The sequence below is a fragment of the Accipiter gentilis genome, chromosome 5, assembly GCF_929443795.1.
Source record: "Accipiter gentilis chromosome 5, bAccGen1.1, whole genome shotgun sequence".
In the NCBI taxonomy this organism is placed as follows: Eukaryota; Metazoa; Chordata; class Aves; order Accipitriformes; family Accipitridae; genus Astur; species Astur gentilis.
In genome coordinates this window covers 23,359,119-23,385,268 of record NC_064884.1, presented here as the reverse complement: position 1 = coordinate 23,385,268, position 26,150 = coordinate 23,359,119, and the positions used below count along the sequence as shown (strand labels likewise).

The 26,150-nt window shown below is 40.4% G+C and overlaps 1 protein-coding gene across 26 annotated transcripts in view; it reads left to right on the top strand.

The window, feature by feature from the left end:
* Positions 1-1,547: 1,547 nt before the first annotated feature.
* Positions 1,548-26,150, top strand: part of EPB41L2 (erythrocyte membrane protein band 4.1 like 2) — a 122,137-nt gene continuing 97,534 nt past the window's right edge. For 24 of the 26 annotated variants that reach the window (XM_049801455.1, XM_049801453.1, XM_049801450.1 and 21 more), the window contains exons 1-3: positions 1,548-1,644; positions 2,525-2,656; positions 5,536-5,617. The gene's annotated coding sequence lies outside the window, so the exon portion shown is untranslated. Of the gene's footprint in view, positions 1,645-2,524; positions 2,657-5,535; positions 5,618-21,544; positions 21,564-26,150 lie in introns of those variants that run through there. The other 2 variants (XM_049801437.1, XM_049801439.1) reach the window with 2 other exon arrangements.

Genomic DNA, 26,150 nt, shown 5'->3' with positions numbered 1-26,150 from the left:
TTCTTAATGAGAGAAGAAAAACATCAAAGCTAAAAGAGGCCTTGCCTTCTTAACCAGACAGTTGTTTTATTGGTTTTTTACACCTGTTATACTACATTTCTCCCCCAGCTCTTTCTTTTCTTCTTGTACATACATGCACAAATTGCGGGCTAGACCATCACCTCTTGGTCCAAGATTTGACACACCTTTCATATGCTGGAAGAGAAATTATAAGGAGAATGAAAAGGCTAATACATGGTTTAAAGGAGAGCCCAAAGGGCTAGGATAAGAGACTTGCCCTCAGGTGGGGAAGGTGCCAAGGGCAGACCGCCCACAGCACTCCTGGGGCCTGCAGCCTGTACAGCGCAGCAGCTGCCCTTGCACTCCATCAGGTCTTTCACACACAGGCCTTTCAGCAGTCAGCATCCACAAAGGCATCTGAAAGATCTTTAGCTAAGGGGAGGGCAACCCCCCCCAAGGCCGCAGATCATTAGAAAATTCAGGTTGTAAGGAGGTCTCCAGCCCAACCTCCTGCTCACAGCAGGGCCAGCTGCGCGGTCAGACCAGGCTGCTCAGGGCTGCGTCCACTCGGGTGCGGGAGACCCCCGAGGAAACCCCTCCTCTGCCCGGCTGTCCCCGGCGTGAAAAAGCTTCCCCCCCTACACCCAGCCCGAAGCTCTCATTCCAGCTCGGGCCCGTCGTCCCTCAGCCTCCCGCCCCGCAGCACGGCGAAGAGCCTGGCTGCGTCTTCTCCGCCACCTCCCGCGGCGGGAGTGCGGGGGGGGCCGCTGTCAGCCCCCCACCGCCATCTCTTCCCCAGGCTGAGCCGGCCTCGTCCCTCAGCCGCCCCGCACGGGAGGGGTGCTCCAGCCCGGGGACCCCCACGAGCTCCCTCCGCTGTGCGTGAATCCCTTTCCCGCGCGGGGGGCCCGGCCGGAGGCAGCACCTACGCGGGGCTCTGAGGAGCGCTGGGCCGAGAGGGGCAACCGCGTCCCTCCGGCTGCCGCCGCGCTCCCCGCCCGCACAGCCCGCGGTGCCGCCGGCCTCCTTCGCAGCCCGGTAAGAGCTCACTCCGCCTGACAGCGGCGGACCGCGAGCCTGCGCGGAAACACCGCTGCGACAGGCGCTGCGGGACAGCGGCACCTCACACCCGCGCGGCCGGCGCCGCGCCCGGCGAGGGGCGAGGCGGCGCCTGAGGTGCGCCGCGCCGCGCCGCGCTGCTCGCCCAGGGCCCTGGCCCGCCAGCCGCGCTCCGAGGCTGCAGTCCCTCCGATGCGGGTGTCCACGCTGCAGCAGCGCTCCCGAAGCCCACCCCGATACTTGACTACAGCTGCCGGCCGGGCCGGGCCAAACCCTCGGCAGCCCTCAGGGGCAGCGGCCGTTGGAGGTGGCCCAGGACGGGGGGGCGGGGGCGAAGCTCCCGCTCTGGCGATTGACGGCCGCCGCAGCCAATGGCGGCGGGGCGGGGCGGGGCGGGCAGCCGGAGGGCAGGCGCCGGGGGGGGGCTCGGCTGAGGAGGGGCGGGGGCGGGGCGCGGGGGCGGGCGGAGCGCGGATTGGCCGGGGGGCGGGGCCGGCGGGGGTTTCTCCCGGGCTGGGCTGACGGCTGCGGTTGGGGAACTTCAATTTCGTATGTGAGCGCGAGCGGCGGCCGTTTGGGCGGCAGGTACCGGCAGGAGCGGGAGGAGGAGAGCGAGTCCCGGGGGGAGCGCGGCCTCCCGCCGGCGATGGGGGGCGGCGGGGAGGAGGGCAGCCGGAGCGCTGCGGGGAGGGGGGCGGGCGGCCGCCCTGCGCCTAGAGGCCGGTTTGCCCCGGCTCCGTCGGCGTTTTCCCCCGCTCCGCTCCGTCCGCCGCGGGCGGGGCCGGGCCGGGCGCTCGTCCTCCGGGCAGAGCTGCCCCTTCCCTCCCTCCCTCCCGGCGTCGAGCGGCTGCTGGGCGGGCGGGAGGCCGGCCGGTCGGTCGGTCGGTCGGGGGCTGTCAGAGCCGGGGCCGGCCGTGGGAGGAGCAGGGACGGCAGGGGGCGGCAGCGGCCCCGAGGAAGCGTGTCCGGTGGGGCGGCCGCGGCGGGGGAGATCCCCCTGCCTGCCGCAGCCCCTCCGCGCGGCGGGGCCTCTTCGCCGCTCCTGGGGCGGGCAGGAGTCTCTGAGCGGGGCCGGCTTCTCCCTCGCTCCCTTCCTTCCTCCCTCCTTTCCCCGGCGGTCTTGGCGCTGGCTGCAGCGTGCGGAGCCGCTCCTCACCGCTCGGTTTCAAATCTCCCTCGGGGGGCTGCCGCCGCCGGCACTGCCCGCGGCCTCCGGCCGTCCGCCAGCCCGCCCCGGCGGCGGGCGGCACGTCTGGGCGGCCCGGCCGGGGCTGGGGGTGCTGCCGCGGCGGTCTGCTGCGCTGTTGGGTCTCCCGCTTCCTAGTGTGAGGCAAGAAAAGAGAGGGGCGGTTTTCCCCGAAAGTCTGTCCTCATCCCTGTCGGTTTCTCTCCCGCGCCTGCCGTACGAATGCTGCGCGAGGAGAGGAGACTTTTAATTTTTTATTTTTTTTTTTTTTTCTCCTAGAGCACCACTCCTCATTCCGATAACTTCATCTGTTTGCATCTTGGGCTGTTTCTTTCTTTCCGCTGTAAGTGAGCAGCTGCAGCAAAATGAGCTAAACAGGACCAGGTGCAGAAGCTGTTTGTCAATAATTAGGTAGGGGATGAAATTGAGGAAGGCTGTACATGCCTAACTTCCTTTCTCTTCAGGGTTAGAATGAACATCAGTGTAGAATCCTATTGTATGTTCTTTATCTGCTATTTTAAAACAAAGTAGTCTGCCTTTCAAGATGTGATGACCCGGCCTCTGTGTAACTATTATGCACGGAGGTCTTTAAAAAAATTGTGATATTATTTATAAATTTAAGTCCAAAGTTCTTTTCCTATTATTGTTCTTTTGCAAGGCTTTGATTACAGTACCGTGAAGTCTGAATACTCTCAAAAGAGCTATTAACACTCTGGTAATGTTTTTAGTGCAGCATTTTTCCACAGGTGAAGATCGCACTGAGTTGAAGTTAATCCCTTTTGAAGTTAATAGTATTGTGCATGCATGTGTATGGCTAGAATGGACTTAAAGGAGGTTACTCTATGAATGATTGCTGATTGACATGAAGGGAGTTGGTTTGAGGGTTTGTCATCTGCATGATTATGATTTCCAGAAAGAGCTTCTGAAATAAATCACTGCCAAGGAACAATAGCCAACTAGGGAGTAAACTTAGGTTAAGGTGCTTTGATACTGGTAATTACTAGCAAACAGTTCAATTAGGATGTTTTTTCTTATTGTAAAGCTGTCTAAGATCCATTTTTAATTAAAAACATGTAATTTATAGCTTTTTCATTGACATATAGTGCTTTGCTTAGCTTTACTGCCTCATTTTCCTGTCTGCTAGCATGGGTGCTTCTGTAAAACTTAGTCTTCAGCAAATTCTCATAAACTTGCATATTTCCAGGCCTGGAGAGTTTGAAATGGCAAACTACTTTTTATACAGGAACTATCTAAAAAATAAAGCTGCATCCTTTGGCATGATGTTTTTGAGTTTCAAACAGCAGATAAATTTGATCCCTAAGCTGCAGAACCAATGGGTTATAGAACAGACCCAGTTCAGAACCAGTTTCATGGCATCCTGGGTTACGCAGCAGCAGCCCTGAAAGGGTATTCAGCCAAAGCGTTCTGCTTCAGCTGCTACTCTCCTCCCTTCCAACAAGTTTCCATTTCTGCTTGCCATGGTGTTTTCTATCTGGTGTTAACCTCCATGGTAGGAAGTTGAGCTGCTTTCTCTTGCTTAAATTGCAGCCATCTGCTGAGTTTGTTTCCCTTTGGGCTTTCCCTTCTGCGTTTCCATAGGTTATGGCCCTCCACGTTTATATCAACAATTTGTACCTGTGGCAGATGATCTTCCATTGTAGTAATGTCATTTAGAATGGTCTAGACAAGACTTTCAGAAATATGCATATTCTGTGTGCACACATGTTGAAATCGGAGTAGAGGGAGAGTTCAAACTTCTTAACAGCCAGGGCCATGTGGAATGGACTTCCAGGATTCATTCCTTTGGAAATATACCTTTTGTTCCTCTTCTGATTTGATAAGCCTCCAACGATTGCAGTCAATTCATACTAGGTTTCTGATTTTATTACTGCTTTTTGATATAACTTAAAAATTAGGAGCAAACAAAGGCAGTTCTCTGAAGCCAGTCTGACTTGTTGATGTCTGTTAATGGGGTTTCAGTAACAACACTAAATAGCTGTCATTTAGAGAGGGTAACCTGAAGAATAATTGTATTACTTATTGTATTCAGTATGATCTGAATCATTTAGCGAGTGTGCATATAGGCAAAATATGCATTTTTCATGTGGCTAGCTCCTGAGTCATACTTTTCAGTGTGAAGAATGTGGGTCATAAGTGGAGAATGGAAAAGTGTTCTGGGAAGTACAGATATTTAAAAGAAGTATTGTGGGTTGTGATTAATAATAATTTGAACATAAGTTCTCTAAGTTATTGTTCAAAAAATGAGACTAGGTATATAAACAACATATATGACAAGGTAATAAAATCTTTCTTTAGTTGGTGCTTACAGGATTCCGTTTTGACTTCTTGCATTTGCTTTTGGCATTAAACTTTAGGAAGTTGATAGTAATAATCTGAAAGAATTTAAAAAGTTACAAGAACTGGGAAGCATGTTTCAGTACAAAAGATTGAGCTATTTAAGGATTAAAAAGGGAGGGAACAACCTAAAATGGTGATAGATGTACCTGTAATGTGGATGAGAGCAGATAATAGTGGATATGAAAGGATTCAGTGGCAGGAAAAGAATCTACATTTTTAATAATTATGTCTGTAGTATACGGCATTACTCTTAATTATTGAAAGAGTCAAAGTTTTCTACATTTTAGCTTACAATGTGTAAATTTCAGTAGGGTAAAAATGATTTTTACCAGAGGTTGTAATGTATAGTGTATTTGCCATTAGATATTTTTAAAGCAAGATTGAATGCTTTCCTGAGAAAGATGTACTAATTCTAATGGCAGTTTCATTCTGAAACCTTAAGTTGGGGGGGGAGCAAGAAGAGGGAAGGTGGGCTTTATTCCTCATTGCAGACAAAATGAACCCAAGAAAAGCAGTGTTGGAAAACTCTTCATTGTATACTCACACAATGGTTGGACACAAGAAGGGGAATGGGAGCAAGGAAAGGGGATGTGGGAGTGTGTAATTGTTACAACCTGGGTTATACAAAAAGTCAAACTGTATTGTAAGGGGTTCTTTCTGGCCTTCTAAATTGAAAGAAAAGACTCCTCTTGACTTTGAGTGTTAGATTTATAATAAACTGCCACACTTCGTTTTTGGGGTTTTTTTTTGAGATAAAGTGCAGGTTAAATGATTGTGTATTTTTCTTTTCCTGTTTGGAAGGGTGTTCACATTTTAAAAATACATTTCTCATTTAAGAACAGTTCAATTTCACTTACCTGGTTTTCTAATTCAGTTGGTTGGTGGGATAATTTTTGGTGTAATTTGACTCCAAATTTAACTTTCTCTTATAGGTAAAGAAGATATTGTGCTGTTATCCAGTTGTCATAGTTGATTGCATTCTACTAATCTTCAAGGCTTGTATTGGAGTTAGAGGTAACTTGTGTTTGGTTTTTTTTTTAATATCAGAAAATTCATTGTTAGAATTAACTAAATAGGTAAAGTTCTGTGTTCTGTTTCAACTTCTCAAATACTTTTGCTGTTGATGTGAGAAATTTACATGGTTTAAGTTATCAGTTTTATGATATTATACAGGGAAGAATGTATTAATGAAACAGTAAAAATCTTTACTTTTAGCAAGTCTTAAATTCTTAATTAAAAAGTTTGTGATATAAACTCTTCTGTGGTAATTTTACTAGTGACTGATTTCCTCCATAGACTTCACCTTGTCTTTGAGTACTTTGTAAGGATTTATAGTCTTAAGTGAAGGCCATATCAACAAAATATTGATTAATTGCTACTGGCTAATCCAAAAATAGCCATTCTGTTTGGCTAGTGAAATGAGAAAAGTATGTTCTGTGTATGGTATGAGATTATAGACCTGCATGTAATGCAGGTGGGACAGCTCAGCAAGAATACATGCTTGTTTATTTTAACAGACTTGGGGGGTGGGGGTGGGGGGAACGTTTGTTTCCATTGCAGTAGTGTCTGATGTTTTAGTGGCACTGTGCAAACACTGGGTTACAGCAACTCTGTAAGTGCTGCTACCTGCCCAGCAAAATGTATAGGCATTGCTGACAATAATACTGAAGAGCATTCTCTAATTTCAGTTTACATCTTGTGGCTTGGTTTCTCCATTTTATATTCATGTAGTTCCTTACATCTGACATACTACCTTGAAAGTAGAAACAATCAGAAGAAATCTATGGACTTCATGTAAACTTCAAACCCCAACAAAACAAAACACAAGTCCAGTTTACCTTCTCAAGTAATTCTCTTTACCTTCTTGCCTTCTACACTCCTGTACCCTGTTTTTTTTCCTAGTTCTGGAGAAAAGCTAGGGCTGGGTCTTTTCTCATTCTTATGAAAGTAGAGGACTCAATTATAGGTAATGTTTATGACATCTCATAAATGAGAATTTCAGATGTCTACCCTTTGCACATCACAACTTTCTTTGATGGTGGCATGATGTTTAATGACTGGACTCAAGTATGAGATGCTCTGAAGGCTGGACTTCTGTTAAGTTGGTGTCTCTCCTAAATACTGATTGGCTGGCTCTGAAGCAGGTAGTAGTGTTTTGTTGTGGGTTTTTTGGGTTTTTTGGGGGGTTTTGTTTGTTTGGGTTTTTCCTGGTGGTGATAAGGTACCATTGCCATTCATCTATGTAGTGCTTTTATTAATAGTAGCTTGGCTCTTCAGAGACCTTGTTGTGAAGGAGCATTGCAGGAGGATCCTCTCTTTAAAACTGGAGACTTATTTGTTGGTGTCTAGGAGGTTAACTGAGTGTTTTACTTGATATTATATCTACCACGGTGCTCATATTTGTCTCTGTCTTGGTTTCTCCTCCCTGGATTTTCTCTTTTAACTTGCCTTGCTGCTACTAAGTGATACAGCCTGTGTGCTTTGTAAGGTCATTGTTAGAAGACTTTGGCATTGAGTATTAAAATAGGGTTAGCTAAGGACAGTTTAAAGGGAACCATATAGTGTCCTGGTGCTCTAGGTTTGAATCTTCCCTTTTGCTTATAACATTGTCTGTGTGGTTTTCTGTTTGCAAAGCACTAGTTCTGGAGAAATGTTCTGTAGGAAAAGATGTTCAGTTACCAGAAAATAAAAATAGACTCTAAAAAAGAAGTGTGGACTCTCTGAAAGATCAGTTTCATCTTAAATTGCTTGCACTAATGACAAAGCAGAGTTTAACCAAATATTTATTGTTGAAATTGCTCTGTAATTAGTAGTGTTGTACAGCTAAATGTAACACCAGATTTTACTGTAAATTACTGCTATCCCATTACTGTGGCTTGAGAAGTATAGACTATAACTGTGGTATTCTTTTTAGTGGCCTGGATAAGAATTTGACTACAACATTTTAAGAACATAGTTTTTGTATTTTTAATAACGTTCTTCAGTATGTATTTAAACTGCATGATGTGATCTCTTACCACAATGGAAAATTAGAACAGCTTTTTCTAATTTGAAATACTCAGTTAACCTGTATATGGGTTTTAAAATGTATATTCTTATTGCAAGTTTTTGAATTGGTAATAGGCAGACCTTTAAATTCTGATAGACTCAGCATGTATCCTACTTCTGAAAATCAAACCAAAATCAAAATCTGATGATAAGAATACACACTTGAGTTTCACATTTGTGGAAACACTTTTATTGCTTCCAGTAACTCGCAAAAGCAAGGATTCATTAATAAAATTTTTCAGAATATACTGAGTATGCCCTGCAAACTTCTTTCAGTTTGAGTATTTTAATTTTGAATCTGAAAGTTCTTGTTCAATTTCCAAATATGGTGTTTTGTACTTAGTTCATTTACAAATAGTGTCTACAATTTGCTGCTTCCTTGGTTGAAAGAAGCTGTTTTATGCCTTGTTTGGCTTCCTCATTTTGAAGTTGTACTTAAATGCTGTAACTGCTGTTGTTCCGTCATCAATCAATTAAAGAAATGTGGCAAAAGAGTAAGCCTGTGTATCATTAATCTTTTCTTAGAGGACTGGATCCTTTTTTCTTGTATGGCTTTTTGGATACTTCTGGTAGAATATTGCATTATTGGACCATGAATCTGAAGCAAATCTAATGTCTGGAGGAAAAGGGTGGAGGAGAACCCACAACCAAAACCCAAAGAATGTGGTAGTGTAACCTTCATACTGAAGTCCATGTTTGGTCTTAAGGCTGCTTTGTCCCCTCTGTAGGCAACACTTTTGTATTGCAGTAATCTTTGGCAAGAGGTTAGCTACATCATGGCCAGAGGCGGCTGCTCAGATCAAGCCTGGGATTGCTACATATCAATGCTACTACTCCTTCTTTACAAGCCCCAATTGCAAGTGATTTTAGTATTAAACCTGTTTTGGATCTCTAATTATCTCACGTTAATTAACTTAAGCTGTTGGATTTTTGGGCTCACTTTCACAGTGTGCTTTATCTACTCTTTGTGTGCTTGAGGATGTGTCTTGTAGAAAGCAGTTAATGTTTAATGACATCGGTGCACTTACAGATTTATTTTTCCTTCCTTGCTGGCCCTTGAGTACAATATTTGCTTACAACATGAGACCATTGTAACTTTTTCTGAATACACTGAAATATTTTCATTTCAGAAGGGTAAGACACATATCTGAAGACTGAAATCCATATTCTCAGTCTTTATCTCTTAATTCCATTCAGTAGAAAAGGTAAAACACATAGCATATTAAAACAGTACTTTTTTTTTTTTTGCCACAGTTGAATTTAGTCCCCGTGTCATTTCAGAAAGTAACGATGCTATTTAAGTTCCATAGGAAAACTGCAGAAGAGAATAATGACACAGTAGACACCAAATACTTGAGGTATTGGGGGAGGAAAAAGTTTACACTATTACCAGCATTGTTCTTTTACTGTAGCAGAAATGAAATGAAACTATATAAGTGAATTTGGGAATACTTCAATCCTGTGTTCATAGGTGAGAAAATGCTTAGAGAAAAGGTGCCTTCTCCATAGAAATGCTCTGTAAAATGACTTGTATTGCCAGAGAGCTGTGAGTTTAAAAACCTCATCCAAAACCAAAGAACACAGTAGTGAACGACAATGTTCTGACTTGGGGAGAGTACCAGTATGATATATTCAAATAATCAAGTTTTAGGAAACCATATATAACAAATTTAACTGGATATTTCTGCTTTTTGAAGACCTGAGGAGCTGAAGACAGATACTTCCTTTACTGCTGCCCCCCCCCATACCCATGCACACTTGTTTTAGCAAATTTAGTAGAAGATACATAACCCTACATTTTACTTTCCTCCTTAGACCATTACAAGCTCAATAATCCTGACAGAATATTTGCAGTCTTAACCAGAAACTAGGTATTAAATGTGAGACAGTTCTTGCTGGAGGAAAAGTTTGTGCAATTTTAGCTCTGATATGAAAGGTTGATGCTAGAAGCTGCATTACTTCTTGTCTCCATTACGTATTATGTATGTTTCTTGTATCTCAGAAAGCATAATGAAGCTTTATGAAATTACCTATACATTAGCTGAAGTATATTTTACTCTGCTGACTTGTTCAAAAGTCTAAATAATTTAACTCTGTGTCTTGAGGAATCATGAGACTTTTGAAGTACTGGGCTAAGAATTAAGTGTTTTATTTACTGCCTGCAAATGGACTTTTAAAAGGCAATATGAAAAACACAAAACATGCTCCCGATATGTTGGGAGCAGATTTACTTCAGCCATTTTTTGCTTTTATAAAAATGCAGCTTCTTTGCATTTTTTGGACCTTTTGTTCAGTTTTCTCTGATTTTTAATATTTTTTTTTTTAGTCTCTTAACTTGCATTCCAGGGCAATACCTACTGTGAAGATGATTGGTTTACTATAAAATTCCCCAGCTGTTGGTGCTGTTCTAGAATATATCATATGCCTTGGATAAAGGGCAAGATGTACGCCATACATAGCAGCATTAAAACTTTGGAGTGGGACCAGATGAAAGCAGTTTTTACTGGCTGAACTGTTTAGTCACTGTCATGAGCCCTGATTTTCTGGCTTGAAACATCTTGTATTCATAAACTGTTAAATGATGTGGGAAGATTAATTTGCCTGGTGAAGTGGTTTGTTTGTTTGTTTTCTCCTTTTAAAAACCAAACCAAAAAAGCTAGTATGTTGCAGTTTAGATATCAAGCTTATTGAAGTTAAAACCAACCTGCTGCTTTCTTGTACTGTTGAATGATCTTTGCTTGCTTTGCAAAGGATACTCACTCAAAATCCATGGATCCTTTCTGTTCAAAAGCTTATGAGGATGAGCTTAAAAACAAGTCAGTTTTTCTTTAACTTTTTTGGTTAAATATTTTAAGACTCTACTTAAGTAGTTACATTGAAGAAACTTTTCTTCAAGTGTTAGAATTTGAAAACTAAGTGGGCTTTTATGTTGTATTGTTCCTAAGGTTAACAACAGTATATGATGCTGGCTAGAAGGAGCATTATATAAGCAGTTAAATTAACTGTACAAGACACAACAAATGATTTTTATATTCTGTGAATGTTTTCAGACCTTTGGTTATGTCAAGAAGGTGAAAGCATAGGCATTTATTTTGGAAGAATGCAATTTTCCTCTGGCTGATTCTTTTTGGTGGTTTTGGTGGTGTTTTCTTTTTTCCTTCCTTCTCGAAGCTTTGTTTCAGATAACTCAGGCAGTGTGTCCATAGGTATGTCTTGGTCAACTGATCATGTAGGTAGCAACTCAAATTAAAGGAAAACAAAAGCTCAGGTTCTCAGAGATCCTATTCAATGTAACTTTACTTGTTGCTTGAAAAAACCCCAAACAACCCAACAAACAAAACCAAAACTAGCTTCTTCCAGGGCTATGGATAGGCTAGGACAGTAGAGTTAAGTGATGGTTAGTGCTGTTCCTGGCTATAGGTTTCTAGGAGACATTGTTCTTGACAAATGCTTTTAAATTTTGAGGTGTCAGGAAGTTTTTGGTGAAAAAAATTGTCATTTAGGTGTGGGGCAAACAACTTTCCCGCAATTCAGAGTGAACAGGGACCTAACAAAAACAAGTTCATTAAGCTATTGTAAATCTTCCGTATTGTCTATTTCATGGGTCACCGTTAGGAGAGATGGTTAACTAATACTTTTATTTAAGAACTTGAAGGTAGGCTTGTTGATGTGAAAATGGTGTTGATAAAGTTCTTATAGAAGATACAGGAAATTTTATAAAGTTTGGGGGTTTGAGGTTTTTTGTTGTTTTTACTTCACATGTTCATGTTGGAGGTGAATTCTTTGCTATGACCATACTCCTCCAATATTGCACTGTGCTTTTGATCCAACTACCACTATAGAGCTGAAATTGCTGTATTTTCAGCAATGATAAAAATCAGAGCAGGACGGAAGTACTTGGATTTTGCGTATTAGAATTTGTAGTACATAGTATATGAAGAAGTTATCCTTGTTCTTGTAATAGGGAAAATGCTTTAAGTTTTAAGCATCAGGAGGTGGTGCAAGACAGTATTATAAAATACATTGATGTCTTTATGATTTTTTTTGGTTGCTTCTAACCTTAGTAAAAACATATGTCTTTTTTTTAGGAATCCATTGTATTTTGCCTGAGTGGTATTTTCTTTTGGTCTACCTTCTGTTCGTTACTGGATGCTGTTCTCTCTTTAATTTGAATCTATTTTAAATTTTGAATCTTTTTTTTTTATTTTTATTAAATTTTGCAGTTTTCTCTCCTTTAAGGTAATATTTTAGTGGAGAAAGTTGTTTATTTAATTTTAGTAAAGATAGATGACTTTTAATATGTAATTAGTTGAGTTGAAACTTAGTAGTGCAGCAGGCATATAGAGCTTCGTTTAGAAGGATATCCTGCTTTATCAACCCTTTTGAATTATACTTGTGTTAGGTAGTACTTATGTGTTGCCCATGGTTTCTGCAGGTTGTCAAATTTTGCTTGTTCTTCCCTTACCCTAATTTTTTTATTATCAAATGGAACAAAGACAATCCTGCTTTTTGGAGGAAAAAAAGTGTTGTTTGGGTTTTTTTGTTTGTTTGTTTTCGTGGGTATGGAGTTCTTAATTTCTCTTGGAGAAGAGCAGCGTCTGCTGGCTAGCTTCAGCTTCTGCCTCCCACCAACATGTTGGAGCCAGTCGCTTACCTTTAAGTCTGTTGCTGCTGTGTGTGAGGGAGGAATCCATGGGACAGCGTTGTGTTGTGATGGCATTGGTCTGCTGTCAGATGACACTAATTCTTGAAAATACCGCATCCTGATTTGAGGAAGAGGGCTTCTAAATACTTAGCATTGCAATGGTGTTTCATGGCAAATATGACTCTCGGATTGGTGTAGTTTTGTTACACAAATGCAAAAATGTCACATTTTGTGCAATTAAGTCTTTTTTCTCCCAGATGTGTTCAGGTATAGTATTATTCTTCGATAGGTCAAGAATGTAACTGATACTTGAATAATTGTGTGGAAATTGTCTTCTTGAAGTTTCTTAGTATTATAGAGGCTTGAGTAACTTTCTCACATGACAGAACAATGTTTGATTTCTATACAGAAACAAAATTGGAAGGCTGTGCAGTGTATACTTCTTTTATAAAATGAAAGAGAAACAAAATCATAAAATAGCAACTTTGACATATGTCAGAACAAAGCTTCATGAGTTTTAAGTATTGTTATTAGAACAGCAAGATTCTGCTGTAATGGGAATTCCACCTGTACCGTTTTTCTGGTAGTTTGCTATTTTTAGGGTATTAGCATTTATCTTTTTTAATGGAAGACAAACCATGTTTTGCCATCAGATTTTTGCAAACTTAATGTTATAATTATTTCTACTTTTCAGTAGCATAAAGTAAAATTACAGAAATTTGTTTCCTTTAAACATTTTTGTAGAGTATTTTTAGTCTGTAATAGTATGTGAACTATGATGGCATGGATGGAAAATGTACCATTGTGTAGGAGTGAATTGGAGCTGGACACACTTCAGACATTTCTGACTATGATTCATTATTTCTTTGTCTGGTTTGGTGAGCTTAGAGAGGAGAGTGTGACTTTTGTACCTTTGATCATATGTATCTTGTATGTGCAAACATTTGAACAGCAAATTTGGCCACTAACTGGATTGTAATTTTTTTCTTCAATACTGAATTTGAGCTTATTAAAGTAGCAATATCAGTGGGCAACTCTGTGTCCATGGATCATTCAAGGTCAGTACTTTTGAACTATTGCTCCTGTCATGAGACCTTTAAAACAAGAATGTAGTTACAGAGATGCCTTTAAAGTAGGAGTCTGAGTATCTGTAGTCTGTATGGAGGTTGCGTTAAGGAACTGCTGTTGGGCTTCCATTTGCAGTAGTAGATGTACTATTTTGAGTATGATTTCTTTTCCCTCTATTTCGGTTTATCCTCTTAAAGGCATGGTTCCTGGTATTTTCTCTCCCCTTCATCCTTTCAGCTTCAAGCCCTTTGTAACCTTCTCCTCCCCACTTCATTTTCTTCTGTTCTCTTGTCTTTTTTCTTCTTTTTTTTTTTGTTTCCCCCTTGAATTAACTCTAAAGTAAACATTACTGTTGTTTACGAAGTCCTGTACTACTGAAGAATTGAAGACAGCCTTTGCTCTGCTAATCATTCCTAAAGAAACATTTGTAATGAGTTGAGAGGGGTCTGATGGTGATATGCTGCAAAGGTATGCAAAACTTTTTGTCTCTGTTGTGAGCAGTAAAATGTTACCTGATACACAGCTGGGATTTTTCAATGCTACACTACTTCAATGTGGAAGGCTTCTTGTTGCTTTATTATGAAGGTGATCACATTCTGGGCTTTAGCTGAAACTGAAGCAGCCACTTCAGAATTTTTTATTTAAAAATAGGCAACATAACCATTGCTGCAAATGAGGTAATCTAATATAGACCTTCCATCAACATGATTACAATATAAAGGCTCTTCTACTGCAAAATCAAACTAAGCTGAATATGCTCCCATGCAGCACTTCTAACCTTTCTTTTTGAAAACAGTTGTTGCTCATTTGACCCTGCTAGACTAAGGAAGGTGCCTTGTTATCTTTTGAGGTGTATCTTCCTTCGTGTGAAAAACTGTTCAATTTACTGACCTGTCTCTATGCTTGAAAAGCACTGCCATAGGCTACACTTACTTTTCAAGAGTATGCAGTCATTCACATGACAAAACTGTCTTTGCTGATACCCTGAAGGGCTGGTAATTCTGCACAGGTATAAAATATTCTGCAAGAGTTTTGCCAGCAATTCGGTGCTTTTCAGCCATGAGAGCATGTGTACTATATTCAGTTTTCCAGCTTGAACCACTAATTTGGTTGTAGTTACTTTTTTGAATCATTTGTATGCTTTGTTGTTTTGCTGCTATTCTTCAAAACACACTTGCAAATTTTAGTGTAGAAGTTTTGAGCAGAAAGATCAAACTCTTCTTTAAATTCTTGGCTGGCTGCTGCACAGGGAGATGTGATAGAAAGAGAAAAGTCATTAGTGCACGTGGAGTGCATATGTGCAAACTCCTGGGCTTTGACTTCCACTAGCTTTCCATTCCTGATTGCTGTGCTGAAGAGGGCATAACTTGGGGTGAGAAGTGAGAGAAAAGGAGGAATCTCAAGTTGCATGATTTTTTTTTTTCCTGTTTTTTTTTTTTGGGGGGGGGGTGGGGTGGATTTTGTTCACAAGTCACCTATGTTTTTTGTTCTGCAGCCTTTTGTACCCTGTTAGGATAAGCTGTACTTAGTCTACCTCATGCTAGTCTTTTTCTTCTTAGAGCTAGTAGGACTTCTGGCTGTTTGTCTAACATCATAGTGCAAATGGTGATATTCAGAGGTCTGACTAGCAGCTAGTTCTTAAATAGCATGAAGTAGAAAAAGTGAGAAGTAAAGAGACTTGCAGTCTGATGTAATGCAATGACTCTGCATTATTGTGGTTTTGTGCTCATGAGATTTTTGAGTCCACGTAGCAATGTATGATCAGTAAGATGCTGCTTTGTTTCCTGTGGATGGTTTTGTTCCCTCTTATGTAGGGAATTTTGACTTAAACATTTAACTCGGTCTATAAAGCTAAAATATTTCTAAAACATCTTCACTCACTGTTGTTGCTGTTGACTAAAGGATGTATAAGAAACACAGGAATGTTTATTAGCAGAACCAATCTCTTCTGATTATGATAGACTGTCACTTCCTACAATAATATCATATTTTTAAACTGTGTGACTTCTCAGTTAAAAAAGTTCTTGCATCAAAATGGTTATAGTGACTTTCTAAAAACACTACCAGCAGTTTGCACAAGAGAGGGTGTTGATGTATAGCAGTTGATAGGCAGGCAGAAGGTACCCTTTTGGGAGGGATTTATTGTAGTGAAAATTGTGATTCTTTTACCCCCAAAATGCAAAGACAGATGCATTAAGAGATTTCTTAATGTTTTCTAATGATTTTATTTTTGGTGGTCTTATGACTATTGCATCTATATAGTTCTGTAGCTTACATAAGCATTAGGAGACTAGAGTGTTATTAAATATGAGGTATCTCCTGACCTTTCAGAAAAGGTTGAGATGCCATTATGAGAGTTCTAAATTGGATCTGCTGAGTTCTTGTAATAAGATGCCTAAGACCCTTCACTTTTTTTCTCTTCCCCATAGAGTCTTAAGAGTATTGTAACTTGATTTATACTTTTGTTTTCTCTTCTTCCAAGTTAAACTTAATTAAGCAGCTTAACCTCTACACAGGCTGCAGATGAACTTCCCTGATGTATTTTATGATAGATACCTCTAACATAGCCTACTGAACTTGGTATATTCTTCAAAAGAAAAAATATATAGAAGTTAGTATAGTCAGTTCCCTAGGTGGGACCAAAGTGCTTTATATATTGTCTATATGTGAAGATGTGTCTGTGTCTAAACTATCATTACAGCTTTGAAACTGTTCATTAGTGCTTAGATCAGAAATAGATGGACTACCCAGCTGTGAGTAAAGGTAACCTTTTGATTCAGGAGATGACACTTCTGTTTCCATATGCAGTGGTTGTGCTCTCTGCTTCCAGTCTAAGAGGTCACTGTGCCCGATAAAGTAAACTGCAACAAATCCTGTGCCCTTGTGACAGGGGTACAGAAATGATGCCAAGAGTTAACTGTAGTCTGAGGAATTGCTGCTGCCAAAATTCCAGGATGACTGTCTAAAGTTTTGTTTTCTCAGATTTGTCAGCTGCACCAGTTGAGGTACATTGATAATCAGTGTGAACTAACTCAGTTTGAATACTTGCAAAGCCATGGTGAATATTTGACAAAATTATCAAACTAGCAAATCAGGAGACTTTTTTTTTTAAATCTACATTCTCTCTGCATTATCAGTTCAAGTACCTGCAGGAGGCAGAGCTTTGCAGCTCTCTGTGCTTTTATAATCAGCTAATTGTCCACGTGTTTCTGAGTGCAGATCCTTTGGGTTTAAGGCACAAATTAGTTTGCATTCTGAGTGTAATGGTGGTGGATGGGGAGGGAAGAAACCCAGAGTACAGAACTCATGATGAGAATCCTGCAAGCTGAATAAACTGAATTTAAAGATTCCATCTCTCTAATATCAGCTGAAATTGGCTTATATTGCTGGATTTGCTTCTGCTAACTTCTTTCAAAAACTTTCTAATGAATGTAGTAGTAGTGTGGTAAAAGCAGGACATGAGCAGTAGAATTTTTAGGTAATAATTTGTTTTTCATGCATTTGAAATATTGCTCTACTCACATTCTTTTTCCTTATGCCTCCCTTCATGCTCTGATGCTCCACTATGCAATATTCAGTAACAGTTGGAAGTAGTAATATGGGAATACTGAAATATTAGCCTCTCTTAGCTAGTGGTGACAGATATGTTGTTGACCTTATTGTAATCCTCAGAATCCATTTCAGGTTCACCTGAAAGTGTCAGGACTTAAATATTTAAAACTGAGTTCTAATGGAAGAACTCGTGAAGCATAGTGTTCTATGACTTTGACTTGCTTTGCTTGATAACAATGTCAGCTTTCTTCCTGTCACAATGTATTGGCTTTCTGTGGCAAGGTTTTTGGTAGTGGGGGGGAGGGGGGGGGAGGCGGAGATTACAGGAGTGGCTTCTGTAAGAAGCTGCTGGAAGCTTCCCCTGTGTTCAAGAGAGAGCCCATACCATCTGGCTCTAAGATGGACCCACTGCTGGCCAAGGCTGAGCCCATCAGCGATAGTGGTAACACCTCTGTGATAACATTTTTAAGAAGGAAAAAAAAAGTTGCTGGGAGACAGAAACAGCAGCCGGAGAGAGGAGTGAGAACATGTAAGAGAAACAACCCTGCGGACACCCAGGTCAGTGAAGAAGGAGGGGGAGAAGATGTTCCAGGCGCTGAAGCGGAGATTCCCCTGCAGCCCGTGGGGAAGACCATAGTGAGGCAGGCTGTCCCCCTGCAGCCCATGGAGGTCCACGGTGGAGCAGATATCCACCTGCAGCCCGTGGAGGACCCCATGCTGGAGCAAGTGGGTTCCCGAAGGAGGCTGCGACCCCGTGGGGGACCCACGCTGGAGCAGTGTGCTCCTGAAGGACTGCACACCGTAGAAAAGACCCATGCTGGAACAGTTCATGAAGAACTGCAGCCCATGGGAAGGTCCCATGTTGGAGAAGTTTGTGGAGGACTGTCTCCCATGGGAGGGACCCCACGCTGGAGCAGGGGAAGAGTGTGAGTAGTCCTGCCTCTGAGGAGGATGAAGTGGGAGAAATAACATGTGATGAACTGACTGTAAACCCTGTCCCTGTCCCCCTGTGCCACTGGGGGGGTGGGGTTGGTAGAGAATCTAGGAGTGAAGCTGTGCCTGGGAAGAAGGGAGGGGTGGAGGGAAGGTGTTCTGAGATTTGGTTTTATTTCTCATTACCCTACTCTGGTTAATTTGTAATAAATGGATTTAATTTTCCTCAAGTTGAGTCTGTTTTGCCTGTGACAGTAATTGGTGAGTGATCTCTCCTGTCCTTATCTTGGCCCATGAGCCCTTTGTTATATTTTCTCTCCCCTGTCCAGCTGAGGAGGGGGGAGTGATCAAATGGCTTTGGTGGGCATGTGACGTCCAGCCAGGGTCAACCTACCACACACAAATAAATGTTTCTGTGCTGTCAGTACCTCTTCCATTATCCCCTAAATACAGGGGGGATGCAGAACCATCCAAATATCACAAGGTAAGTATGTGTTTTGGCTGGTCAGTGCTGACTGTAAGGCTAGTAAGCCAAATGGAATAGGTTACTTACGGGTTCATACTAGACACTCTTAACTAATCTGGATTTCTTTCCTGCCAAACTGGTTTTGTGAGTCCTGTAGACATTACGTATTATTGAGACCTCTGGACCACTCCTAAATTTGGTTAAAATTGACCATTGAACTTAAACATTCCTAGAGAAGGATAACAAACAGATGAACAGGCAGTATGAATACACAGGTCTTATTTCTGCAGGAAGTCAGGCCAACAATTGTAATGTTTCAGTGTTCTTGTTCAAAATAGTCTTTGTTATTGTATTCCTAACACATCTGATGATGGTTGGTATCTCTTGGTCTCTGTTTGGTTAGATTAATAGCTGCTTTGAGGTATGGATTCTAGTTTCATTTTTGTGAAGTACTTGGCATCTGTCATGGGAGAACATAAAGGCATTCTTGTCTTAACTTTACTTTTTTTTTTCCTGCTTCCCTTGAAGAACATGATTGGTCATTTTATTTGTGCCAGAAGTTACAGAATTGTTGAGGTTGGAAGGGACATCTGGATATTGCCCAGTCCAACCACTTCTCCTGCTCAATGCAGGGTCACAGAAGCTTGTCCAGTCAGGTTTGAATACTGAGAATGGAGACTCCACAACTTCTTTGGGCAACTTGTTCCAGTGTTTTGATGACCCTCAGAGTAAAAAAAGATATTATTTTCCCCTCCCCTTATGTTTAAGTAGAATTTCCTGCATTTTGATTTGTCCTCACTGCCTCATCATTTAACTAGGTACTACTGTGTAGAGCCTGGCTCTGTTTTCTTTACTACTGCTGTCAGGTATTTATACACTGTGATAAGATCCCCTGACTCCAGGTCTTCTCCTTCTCAGACTAAACAATCCCAGCTTTCTCAGCCTCTCCTCATATGGCAGGTGCTGTAGGTCTTTAACCATCTTTGCTGGACTTGGTCTAGTATGTCCTCAGCTCTCTCATACTGGGGAGCCTAAAACTGGATGAACCTTGAAACCATAATATGCAGCAGGGACATGGTGCCAGGCAACAGTCTACCATGAATCCATAGGCATCTATTACATATGGGAGACGGTTCTATTAGTTTGTCTTGTAATGCTCTATCATGTATGGTCTGTGTACGTTTGGCCAGTAATTACCTTGGCACTCCTTATAAGAACATAGAGTTCATATTTGGTGCTGAAGACCAGCTTCCAGGCTTGTATAAGGTATTTCAGATGGTGGTAATAGGACAGGAGAGGATTAGTCAAAAGAGGATCAATACAGAGAATGATTTACTTTGAAGTATCTATGTATATGTATACATAAAAAGTTTGCCTAGCTTGTGATTTATAAACTAATGGTTAGAACTAGGATGTTACATGCTTTAGCTTCTAAAGCAAAGGCAAGAGATTTCTTCTGTTCTGTTTCATTTTGATCCTTATTTATTTGTATAGGTATGTCTTGAGGAGATGTCAGATGGGGCTTGAACTGTGTATGTGAGGCACAGTAATTTGACTTACAGCAGTTGTGGAAATCTTACAACTGGGAGACAGAAGTTAATGTTTCAAGTTTCAGTTGAGAATTCTGATTTACTTTAGCAGGCTTTTCCCCCTCTGAAATCTTCTACCCTTTTGCCTGCTTTTTGATTCAAGAATGGTTAATACTTCTGGTAAAAGAGTATTTGTAGATTGCCTCTTGCTGTCAGGCAAATCTTGCTGTTATACAAACTCTGTGTGTTGTTGACTTTTGTTCCAAAACCCATGTCAACTGTTTTGCTGTATCATCTGTAAGCTTTTAAGTTCACTCAGCTGAATATATCTTATTTAGCAACTGACAGCCTGTTATGAGTAAAAGGTCTTATTTCCTCCTTTTTTGCAAGTAGGAAAAGATGTTAACTAACAGAAGGATATTGCAAGTTAGGGAAAATACAGTCATGATTGTTACCTTAGTTAACACTTAAGTCATTTGCTGGGCATCTTTCAGTATGTGGACAACTTTTCTCTGTTAGGTGTAAATGCCAACTGATTCTACTTCTTTGGAAGCCTTTTTAAGAAAGTAAGAATTTTCTTAAATGCGTTAAGATTATTTCTGATGCAGGGTTTTAACATAATTATTAATACCTCCTTCACATTTATTCAACAGGATCTTTTAAATTTATTTTTAGCTATGCTTAGTTTTTCCTTAATGACAACTCTTTTGAAATCCTAGCCTTGGTTTGCCTAGTGTTTTACTAGTATCACTCATATGGCATTATACTAAACTAATTACTAGAATATCACTGTGCTATAGTAATGAAGCAAACGGAGTGCCTCAGCACTGTAATGCTGGTTTTTATTTGATTCCCTGACCTGTGTATTTTGCTTTTCTACTTACTATCTTTGTGTTGCCTTTTTAATCATCAGAAGCTATCAATCAACCTGTATCTGTCCTGTTTCTTAATTAAAGTCTCTGGCAATGGAAAGTTTGTAGCAAACTTCCCTCCTCCTGATTTTAACCAAGGGCATGCCATGACCCAAGTACAAAACCCATAGTCCTTCACAGGTATTCCTTTACTGTTTCAGACCAGGAGAGAACCTACTAGTAGACCACATGGTATAGTGGGCCTGGCAACAACTGAGGCCATCTTCACCAGGTAAATCTAACCTTCCAACATGTTTTGAAGTGTTTCATGAGTAATGGGAGACGGAGACTCTATGTGAAATTCCAAAACTTGTCCTGGTGGTTGTCATCTGAGTTGTTAAAGAAAATATGAAATATGCTTGATCAAATGAAGCTGAGTATTCCAGGGAGAGAATTAACTGAGCTTCTTTTAAATGTGAAAGCTGTGCCATTTCTTCTTTTCTGACCTTAAGCACATGGGAAAGAAGATAGTTTCCAGCAAAGGGAAAAGGAAATTGTCTCATATTTATTAAATCCTTTTCCTATCAGGAAGTATGCATCAGGATTATATGCTTGGCAAGCAAGAGTACATATTTTGGCACATACTTCTCTCTTTGTAACTTTTAACAGCCTGCCAGCATTGCAGGCAACACTAGCAGCAGTCTGTGTCCCAGACAGTTTTGATTATAAATCCCAGTGCCTGCAGCAGGGGAGAAAGTACCCATCCCCATGGAGCTATTTGGTCTCCTTGGCTCCTTTTCCTTCGCTAGTGCACTGGGGAAAGAGAGGTTAAGAGATAGCTGGAGAAGGCAAGTAGATGGTCATGCTGGTTAGTAACGTCTTCTGAATCCTAGTTAAATATTATGTGAATATTGCCTAAATTTGAGGATGTGCCAGGCTTGTTGTGATGGAACCAATGGTCTGCAATCTAATTGTATCTGAAAGTTCTTCTATAAACAGTTGTTTGAGAGCAGCGGCCCCCAGAATTACAAATGGCATTGCTCACACAGGCATTCCCGCAATTTTGTATGCAGACTTTTCTTGCTTATCAAATGCAAAGTTGATAGTCATTTCCAATTTTTAAATATATGGCTAAATCTTGTGAAGTTCATCTGGTGCCAAACATAGTGTCATGAACTTCAGTCCTCAGTCAGTGATCAGATCTGTATTGATAACTGTGCCATTTGATGTGACAGTGGCTTCCCCATTTGCATAAGAACAGGGGCAAAAAAAGTTGAGCACAGTTCTATTCTCTTAAGACTTTGCGTGATAGCAATGACCATGCTATTAAAATAGCTTAGATATTTTAAATGAAGTAAAACTTCTGAAGTGTGAAGAGAGGCAAATGAAGAGAGTAGGTGCACTTGTATGGGAAAGATTCTGAGGGAAAGACTGGATGCTCAGTATCCTTTGGTTTTCAAGAAGAGTTTAGTACCTATTTTAATGCATGGATTTTTTAGAAACTCCAAATTGTTAATATAAATAGGTCTAATAAGGCTTAATAACGTAGCTAAAGTGTTACATTAACAGAGTTTGAGTATTTTACGTAAACTTGTTCTTCTAAAACATTTGAATAGAATGCAGTTCTGAAATTTTATGGGAACATTCCATCTACAAATACATTTTATCATCGTTCTGTTGAATGGATATGAAAAGTACCAAATCACATATGTCTTTTCAACTTATGTCTTCAAGCAAGTTTTATTGTATTTAAAACTTGCTTGAAAATGTGTAAAGCGTATGTCTTAAAATCTAGGGTATTCCCTTTAACATTAAAGTTAATTCTTTAGGGGACTGGAGACAAATGTGTAAGGTATATTTTGAATAACTTGTTTGACTGTAAACTGCTTTTATGGAGCAGTTAAATACCTATTCTGGTTTTGGTTAAAATGTGGTAGGTTTTTTTGTGTTTTTTTTGTTGGTTTTTTTTTTAGAAAGATTTTTAAAGCCAGTCAGTTTTTTCAAATACTAAGGAGGTATTTAGGTTTTGAATAGCATCCTAACATAAACTGGAAACTTATTTACTGACCTTCTTTTTAACTTCATATAAGCTATGCATTGTGGTAGATTTTTGTGGCATGTAAATTCCTTATCTACATATTCGGTTGTGCGAAGTGTCTGACAATAACAAATTATTGGTGCTCTTAGCTCAGTTTTATCACGTATCTGTGTCTGTGGTTTGATCTCAAATGTAGCTTTTGCAGTCTGCAACAAGGAAAGCTGAAGCTACGAAGAGTAAAAACTTTGGTTATTGTGCATATGGAAGTTACTTTCCATAATTCTAAGGAATTGGATCAACACAACAATGTATTTGTTTTCTTCAAGGGAGCGCTGGAGTGGTGCCAATACAAGGACTGCTGAAATTACTGCAGTCTTCCATAGTTTCAATTATATCTGCCACATGCAAAGTGTTTTGTATCTTACTAGAATCAAGGTATTGAATGCGACTTAGTCGTGAAGATAAAGGAGGGTTGTTTTTTATCTAGTGTGAAATCTGAAAATTGAGTTCATAACATCACTAATGTGTCTATGCTGCTTCCTGAAAATATTCTAAACACTAGATTTCTCTGTACAGAGATTGAAAAAGTGGATTCCCACAGCCAGTATCACAGCTTGTAAAGCTTGATCTTTACCTCTAGATAACTATCTTGAGTCAAGGATCCTGAATCTCATTTTTGAGAACTTGGTGTTTCACAAGAGGTTGTAGCCATAGGCAAGACAAAAAATACATTACTATTACAATTTGCCTTAACTATATCATATAGTTAATTCATTAAGTTAGTATTAATTAGCTGAAAAAAGGTTATTGTTCATATTGCACCTTAAGTCTCTTTTTATGCTATAAAGACAACAGAAAGGTTTGATTACTTGTTATAATTCCTTTGGCAGCAGTTCTCATTTAGGAAACTTCTGCCACTGTACACACTTTTTTCCCCTGTATCTCCCCTTTCCTTTACCACACAAGAGACTTCTGCTTCAACTTTCTCTACATGTCCTATGAAGACAGAGATACTGTCCCTTGTTTATTTTAGTTAGCTGTTTATGTGGCTTCTCCCTAAACCAGGTATGTGAAATAGTTCATTTTAGACATCAGCTGGGGAGATGCATCTTAAACCAAAATCGTAATGAGTAATTGTAGCCTTACTAGATGGTACCTAACATCCTTCCAGGTATGGAACTGCTGTTCATTCAGCTTGTTAAAATTTAACTTGGGATGGACATACTTGATGTGCACTGCAATGAAAAGTTGAATGAAAGAGCATTGTAAATTTTTTTTTTGGGGGGGTATCAGATGTTGCAAGACTTAAGTGGATGGATATCATAGTTTAAAAAATGGTGCTATCTTACCTACCAGTGCAATCAGAAATGTTTGGTATTCCTGAATGAACATAACAATGCTTCTTACTTTAATAAAACATAAAAATAACTCTTTTAAATTACTATTGAAAATACTTCGTGCCTATGACATAATTCTGACTAAACTGCAAAGCTCTTAATGACTGACAGATTGTGGAGAATAGTTTTAAACACTTAAGAATGAGCCTATGGCTGAGAAGTGCTAGGAAGTTGCAGGTATTGCAGATATCAAAAGCACTATTGTAAAGAAAATGCAGATGTCATACAATAGTTTTTAAAATATATATAGCCTGAGTCTGTGTAAAATGCAGGTAGCTGATGGCAGCACTTCAGTTAAGTGTAACTATAAACAGAGGGACAGCTGTAAGGGAATGAAGAATTTATAGTATAGCTTTGTAGAGTAATTGCAAGCTTGAACACAGAAGAATGTCTCCTGAGGCACTTCAGGAGGTTCCACTGAAATAATTCATAGTGAATTTAGCTGTAGCTGAAAACAAACTCATTTATTTTTGTTTTGTTTCAGTAGCAGTATTAGCCTGATTTCTTCTTCTACCCACGCTCAGCCCCTGAAAAATGAAGTTGAACCTAAATGCTTAAACACCTATGAGAGCTGATAGGAATGATTATACAAATGCTTGCCAAACAGCTGCTTTTCTTTAACCAAAAGTTAATGTTGGGGGCAAAGTAGTAGTTTTAATGTTTTTGGAAGGAGAAAGTATAGACCAAGATTGCCTTCATTATATGCTTTGCTTAACTGTCTTTTGTCACAGAATTGATATGTAGAGTGGGGGCTGATAAGGGCAGCAAAACCTCAGCCTAAAACCAAAGGGTGAGATTCTCAGGGTGGAGGCTCTGTGCTTTGCCTGCTTTAGCACAAGATCGCCTTGAATGGCTCAGGGTGCTGAGCGAGGTCTGTAGCCCACTTCTCTGCCTCTGCACCTTGGCCCACCCTGTACTGGCATTTATGAGCTCCCTGTTGTGAGAGGCAGAGGCAAGCCGAAGTGAAGCTTCATTCTTGCAGTATCCTTACCTCTTTTTCTGTTCTGGTTGAAACTGGCATATTTCTGGGAAGCTGTCAAAGATCGGAAATTTGGACAGAGAGGAACCAGGAACACAGTTATGAGGGCAGCGGGACTGGAGTTACTGTGCAGTGAGGTCACTGGGGCTCCTAAACTGTGGGAGGAAACATGGAAGTGGGAGCTAGTGCTGCTGCTGCAGCAAAAATGGGTTGGGCTAGAAAGTTAGTCTTGTCAGTACAGCTGAGAAGCCTTGAATTTGTGCTGCTCTGTCCCTGAACTTTCAGATTAACTAAATGGTTAATAGCCTTACTCAGTCACGTGACTGATGCTTTTTAACAGAAGAGATAAATCTTGAAAAACTAAACATCAGCTACGTTTAAAAGTGTCTTTGTGGTTTGCTTTTGAAAATGCACTTGTAATAAGTGATATCACACTTCTCCTCTGATAGCTTTGCTTTTCTTTAAAATGTTCCCCTTTAATTCTTTCACTTATCGAGATGCTAGAAATAGGATAAAAGGTTGAAGGAATCTTGAAAAGCTTTAGTGTTTCAGTAATGTGTACAAAACTTAAAGCTAAGGTAATTTGAGAAATGTGGTGCTTGACCTATGATACTGCTCTAGCTTGCTGTTGGAGTTGGATGAACTAGCTAAACCAGAAAATCCACTGTGTAGAAAACAGTATTCTGGAAAAAGACCTCCTTCAACAAATACTTTATAAATCAAATAAATATGTTAACTAGTTTGAAAGTCTTTAGTTTCTTGAAAAAAGTCAATGCCGAATAACTAGTTTAATACTGGAATAAAGATGGTTGTGTCATGACAATAGAAAACTTTAGTACTAAAAATTTCACTTGTCAAATTTGCTTCTTCCTGATATTTCTGGAGGTACTAAATCTTCACCTTTAAAACAGTTTTCTACTTATTCTATAGTATAACCATTTCAAGAGAATTTATCATTAGTTTTTGTTGTGCCTGACATGTTACTTGGACGTCAGTCTTGGGGTTGCCCTGACAATGGATTCTGAAAGGATCAAATGCATC